This window comes from Rutidosis leptorrhynchoides, chromosome 6 (genome assembly GCF_046630445.1).
Source record: "Rutidosis leptorrhynchoides isolate AG116_Rl617_1_P2 chromosome 6, CSIRO_AGI_Rlap_v1, whole genome shotgun sequence".
Classification (NCBI taxonomy): domain Eukaryota; kingdom Viridiplantae; phylum Streptophyta; class Magnoliopsida; order Asterales; family Asteraceae; genus Rutidosis; species Rutidosis leptorrhynchoides.
In genome coordinates, this window is record NC_092338.1 from 73,027,661 (window position 1) to 73,035,035 (window position 7,375).

General features: G+C 34.1%; 1 pseudogene; it reads right to left on the minus strand.

The window, feature by feature from the left end:
• Positions 1 to 149: 149 nt before the first annotated feature.
• LOC139853755 (ras-related protein Rab7-like) lies at positions 150 to 3,311 on the minus strand (annotated as a pseudogene).
• Positions 3,312 to 7,375: the final 4,064 nt, after the last annotated feature.

The window sequence follows — 7,375 nt, forward strand, 5'->3', positions numbered from 1 at the left end:
GTTCAACAATCACCACACAGATCTTTATAAGCAATCCGATCCGAATCTAATTAAAACAGTTTGATAATGTGAAATTGCACATTATTCATCTATTTTTTACATTCACAAAGCAAACAACAAACGAACAAGATGTCAATAAAATAACTCACTTAACACTCACACCGTGAAGGTCTTTGTTGTTGCCCACCAGCCACATCAATTGTATCCGGAAGGTAGCTTCATTCACACAGCAGGATAGAAAATTTTTTAGTATCATTCCGTTATATGAATTATGATGTAACACCTTTCATGATCACATGTTTATTTTTCGCAACAGAACTCGTTAAATGCATATGTTGGTATAATGCGAAAAGTATATATTTGTATTAGCTTACATTTCTTCCTTGGGTTCATTTTTCAGAGCATTTTTCGCTATGCATTCAAAAGCAGCATCAACCTTAAAACCCTCCTTCGCAGAAGTTTCAAAGTATGGAATATTTCCTTTTGATGCACAACATGCTTTTGCTTTCTTTTCTGATACCTGGAATTTATAGAAGATTGCTTAACTAAAATTAACTACTAATGGTTGGTGATTTTAGTGTCATCCAACATGCATTTTAGTTAGCTAGTTGCGATTTACTTGAATGCAAGAGTTAGCTAGTTTTACTTAACAACGGATTCGGAGAGTGTGGGGTACACGCCCGTAAGAGTTGACTACTAACTGACGCGTAAATGTGGGGTCAAGGGGGTTGCGCCCCCTTGCGGGGTCCAAGGGGCAGCGCCCCTGGCTGAAACATAAGGTGTGCAAGTTGGTTAAATCATTGTACGGGCTGAAACAGGCTCCTAAGCAGTGGCATTAGAAGTTTGATGATGTGGTGTTGTCTAATGGTTTTGTACTAAATCAATCTGACAAATGTGTATATAGCAAATTCAATCAATCCGAAAAAGGTGTGATTATCTGCTTATACGTAGATGAGATGTTGATCTTTGGTACTGACCAAGATCAAGTTGATAGAACAAAAGATTTTTTATCTTCGAAGTTCTCCATGAAGGACATGGGAGTGGCGGATGTAATCCTAGGCATAAGGATTAAAAGGGATGATAGAGGTATCGCGATCACACAATCTCATTACATTGAGAAAATTCTGAAACGGTTTAAGTGTGATCAATGTTCTCCCTTGATACTGCCGTTGATGTAAATGTGAAGCTTATGCCCCATTCGGGTAAAGCTGTATCACACCTTGAATAATCTCGAGCAATTGGATGTCTGATGTATGCTATGACTAGCACACGCCCCGATATTGCTTTCATAGTGGAAAAACTGAGTAGGTTTACTAGTAATCCAAATGCTATTCATGGGCGTGTTGTGGTTAGAGTATTCAAGTATTTAAAGGGTACTATGGATTATAGTATCACTTATATTGGGTTCCCTTCAGTTTTAGAAGGATATTCGGATGCAAGTTGGATAACCAACGTCGAAGATCATTCATCTACGACTGGTTGGATATTCCTACTTGGAGGAGGTGCTATATCATGGGCTTCTAAGAACAAACATGTATTACAAATTCAACCATGGAGTCTGAATTTGTAGCTTTAGCTGCAGGTGGTAAGGAAGCTGATTGGTTGAGGAATTTGATTTATGAAATTCCTTTGTGGCCAAAGCCAATATCTCCTATTTCCATCCGTTGTGACAGTGAAGCTACTTTGGCTAAGTCTTATAGCCAAATGTACAATGGAAAGTTAGACACTTAGGTGTTAGACACAGTATGGTTCGCGAGCTAATTTCACATGGAGTGATATCCGTAAGTTTCGTTAGATCACAACAAAATTTAGCGGATCACTTGACAAAAGCATTAGCCCGAGACTTAGTGCACAAGCAGGCTATTGGAGTGGGATTAAAGTCCGCATAAATCTTCCAAAGTGAGACGCCCAATTCCCTTCTGGTACAACACTAGAAGCTGAATTCAATGAGGTAAGCTTCCTTTTTGAATATTGAAACACATAAAAATTTTGATCCCAAAGTATGTGTTTAGACCTGCAAGTTGAGTTAAGTTGAAGTTATTCTTCTTAATAGTTCTTTTGAAAAATTGCATATGCAGGTGCAAGATGTAAAAGGACTACCTATGTGAGCATGAAGTTTTGCTGCTTCAATGGAGCTTTGGACTTAGCTGCCAATATGTTCACTGAAGGATTGGGACACATGGCTTATAATAGTGTCAAGATTGTCTTAGGGATGTGTAAGAAACTGGTGGTATGGTATTTTATAGTTTTCATATGAGTTGAAGGGTTTAATTTATGAAACACCCTGATTCTCGAATGCTCGTAAATATTATACTAAGTGAAAATCCAATTTCTGAAACATTTTCATTTATTCATTAGTTTGTTCTATTTGTTTAATTATTTTAGTAAATTAAGGATTACACTAAAATGGGAGAGATTTGTTGGTGATTTTAGTGTCATCCAACATACATTTTAGTTAGTTGCGATTTACTTGAATGCAAGAGTTATCTAGTTTTACTTAAAAACGGGTTCGGAGAGTGTAAAGTACACGCCCGTAAGAGTTGGCTACTAACTGACGCGTAAATGCGGGGCAAGGGTCCAAGGGGCAGCACCCCTGGCTGGGGTCGTGGGGCTCGGGGCAGCGCCCCAAAACCTCAATCGAAATTGCACTATTCGTTACTCAGAAAAGGTGCATTCCAATAGTTTCAGTGAATAGTTATACCTTTTTGGTATAACAGGTTTTCCCGCAAAAAATGAAGGGATACACTCTTTGATTTCCTAACTATTTTCTATAACAGTTTTATGGACGTTTTTGTTCATTCTCTGCATTCATTCTAACCAACAGAAAACACACAATCTCTCAGATAATTTGATTAGTGATTTCATTGCCAAAAGCACTAATTGGGTTCTTATCTTATCCCTGTAAATATTTCGTGAAACCGAGGCAATCGTTGGGTCAAAATACTTTATAGAGAAAATGAATAAACGATTCAAGAATCAATCCGGACAATCAATTCATACCCATTTTCTAACACTAACTATTAATTAGCTTTCACATTTGATTAACTACAAGGTAAGATGATCAACTTACGACTCGAATATTGCCTCCAACAACATCTACCTTATTCCCCAATATATGGGAAGTTTTCGGGATTAGAGGGCTAGCCTGAGTTGTTAAAAATTAAAAAAAAAAAGAAAAAAAACATTAGGGAATTTAATTGGAAGTTTTATGTTTTATTACTTGATCACTGAATAAGGACATTTACCTGAACTAAAAACTCTTCCTTCAAATTGTTAAGGTTGTCAAATGATTTTTTGACATTAACATCATGCACAAGGATATATCAATCTGCACCTCGGTAAAATGCTACCCCAAGGCTTTGAAACCTTTCATGTCCTATGCGTATACCTGGAAAACCGGGTCAGTTGGGTATGTTTGGGTAACGGGTCAAATGGTTATAGGTCGAAATGGGTCATGGGTCAAACGGGAAAAAAAATTAACGGGTCCAAACGGGTCAGGTTGGGTCGAATTAGGTAACAGGTCGAAACGAGTAATGGGTCAAATGGGTCACATAGGTCCAAACGTGTCATATACTTTTACATTTGATTTTTTACATTTGTTATATTGTCAAATGGGTCACATAGGTCGAAACGGGTAATGGGTCAAATGGGTCAAATGGGTCACATATGGGACTCAATTGCCAGTGATAGTCCTACGGTCTCAAAGGCAAGTAATTAATATTGACTTTCTCATATGGGGTCATGCTTTTAGAATTGATTACTGGTCGCAAACCTGTTGATTCCGCTAATACTTATATGAATGATAGTTTAGTCGATTGGGTAAATATTCATGGTCTTTTTTCTTCATACATATATCAGTTTTCTAAAAAAAAAAAAAAAAAAAGTTTTGTAAGACCCTAATAATAATTGTACAGCAGTGTAATTATGGTACATGAAGTGTGGGTGACTTTGTATATTAAAACGGAAGTCGGGGAGTGATCTGGGCTGGGTGCGCTCAGCGCACATGTGACGACCCGGAAATTTCCGAACAAATTTAAACTTTATCTTTATATCATTAGATAAATATTTCAAACATATATATTACGTACAAATTTACAATTCTAAATAAAAATATATATATATTTTAACTTAGTCATAAAACGTCCTGATTTAAAATAATATATTTTGATAAACAACGAGCCACTGATTTATAGAAGCAAATGACCATAACGCTTAATTTTATAAGTTACATTTTTATAAGATAATTTTTTTATGAGTAAGTCAAATTATTAATAAAGGTACACGTCGCATAACATAAAAGGCTAGTTTTCTAAACGTACGAAAGTGCGCTCGAAAAATCGAAAGTGGTACATGAGTCGTGAGACCTCGTCCGTGTCATTTTTGTAAAAATTATATTTTTACCATGAGCGTAAATATAATATAATATTTAATTAATCCTAAAGATTAAATATATTATATATAAAATAATATATAACTATATGTGTTACGTATGAAATAAAATGTGTGAAAAAGGGTGTCGGCAAGAGTTTAATGCATTGTGAGCTGTCTATATGGTTCATGCGATCGCATGAAATTCCATATACATCCTCATGCAGTCGCATGAGAAGTGGGGGCAGGTCAAGTTCTTTAAATACTCACAGTTTTGCTCGATTTCATTTCTTCTTCACATCTTATCTGCTCTCTAATATATATATATATATATATATATATATATATATATATATATATATATATATATATATATATATATATATTATTAAAAATTAATATTATTATTAACCTTATTATTATTAGTAGTATTATTATTATTTATACATAAAATACTACGACGAGGGTCTGCTCGCGTGATCTCAAAATAAGTTTTATGAGCGGGGTAGAGCTAAAGAAATTATGGGTTATAGCTATGGAGGTTATGGGTAATGTTCGGGGATATGCTCATGAGGTCAATCTAGTGTCTATCGTCTCCGTTGCGTCTACGTACCTTTCCTACAATATTGAACCTCAATATTGATACGTGAGTACTCGTAAATTAATTTTTACATATTAATAGTGTATCCCTGACTAGTGCTAGAGGAAATAGGATTATGCATGCTTGTACTTTTGTTATTGCCCTTAGATAGGTTATGTTGAATCTTAAATTAGTTACACCTGTGATTGAGATAAGGTATAAGATATGCATGTCGTTGGAAAGCTGGCGAAAAATTATTAACTCTTCATTTAGAAATCACGTGATTTCGATGAACGGATTAAAAGATATGGTCAACTGAATTATGGTTAACGTTAAATGAAATTGTGTTTGAAACTGTAAATTAATATTTAAACAACTTGTCTATGAGATTGATAAATCAAATTTTTAAATATTACTAATCGAGTAAATGGATTTCTATATAAGACACGTCTCGTCTTGTTGAGCAATTGTCAAAGTTGACTGTCTTATCATGTTTTAAAGCTTTATAAACACTATAATCTGATTTTACAAGTATTGAAAAACTATGTGAAATAATAAAATATTTTCGATTGCCATGATAATTCAAATATAATATAGCTTCTGAAATAAATAATATTTTGAGTTTGATAAACTATAAATTCGTTCAATTATTAAGACTTATAATATGTTAATAAACATGTATAGATTTAAAGATCATATTGGGTCAGGTTGACTTTTAAAAAGACTTTTGTTAACGTTTGCATGTCGGTCTCAAGCATTAGGATTGTGATACACTATGACCCAACCTAGCTTATTAGACATGTATTGACCAACATATGTTCTCTAGGTTGAGATCTACGGTTAATTTTGCATTCCGAGTTTCGGTCACTTTTTGGTGAATGACCTTATGTGCTGCTAAGGTGAGTTTTATTTGAAAGGACCCGTTCATATACATTATAAACGATTCACAATAGTTGATTACATTGCGAGGTATTTGACCTCTATATGATACATTTTGCAAACATTGCATTCGTTTTTAAAAGACAATCTTTCTTTACATCAAAAATTGACAGGCATGCATACCATTTCATAATATCCACTATCCAACTATAAATTGATTTAATAATAATCTTTGATGAACTCAATGACTCGAATGCAACATTCTTCAAAATATGCTATGAAAGACTCCAAGTAATATCTTTAAAATGAGCAAATGCACAGCGGAAGATTTCTTTAACACCTGAGAATAAACATGCTTTAAAGTGTCAACCAAAAGGTTGGTGAGTTCATTAGTTTATCATAATCATTTATTTCCATCATTTTAATAGACCACAAGAATTTCATTTCCAGTTCTCATAAATATACGTCCCATGCATAGAGACAAAAATAATCATTCATATGGTGAACACCTGGTAACCGACATTAACAATATGCATATAAGAATATCCCCTATCATTCCGGGATCCTCCTTCGGACATGATATAATTTCGAAGTACTAAAGCATCCGGTACTTTGGATGGGGTTTGTTAGGCCCAATAGATCTATCTTTAGGATTCGGGTCAATTAGGGTGTATGTTCCCTTATTCTTAGATTACTAGACTTTAATAAAAAAGGGGCATATTCGATTTCAATAATTCAACCATAGAATGTAGTTTCAATTGCTTGTGTCTATTTCGTCAAACATTTATAAAAGCGCATGTATTCTCAGTCCCAAAAATATAAAGGGTAAAAAGGCAAATGAAACTCACCATACTGTATTTCGTAGTAAAAATACATATAACGTCATTGAACAAGTGCAAGGTTGGCCTCGAATTCACGAACCTATATTAATTATATATATTTATATGTTGGTCAATATTTGTATAGCAATTTAGGTCAGGTCATAGTGTAATCCTATCCTATAGCTCGAGTCTGACTCTACAGTATAGTAACATGTTATATTACTCATGCTCAATTAAGATTCTAGTAAAAGGTGACGTGTGAAACAACGTAACACAAATGGTTTCATAATCATAAAATAGTATTTTAGGTTTTTTTTTGTTTTTTGAGAAAATCAACACAAAAAGTTAACTGAAAAGTTAACAGGAAAAGTCAAAGTTCAAAGTCAAAAGTCAAAGGTTAAAGTCAAAAGTCAAAGGTCAAAGTAAAAATGAGGTCGCATGCAAATATATAATAACTTATACAAAAATGATTTTCGGTCAAACATGACTAAACGGGCCACTTCAGCTATTTTTAGAAAAATTATCGGAACTCCGATTGATAAACGGCCAAAGATAAAAGTTACACATTACCAAAAAGATTAAGCATAAATATTACAGAAGTAAACTAAACCTAGACAACTCGTAGTTGCCAACGCGTTTTCGGCGTTTCAAAGTTAATTTTTCAGCTTTAATAAATTTACAAAAGTGACCGAGTAGCCTACTTTGGAGATTTTTAGAAAATTCCTCA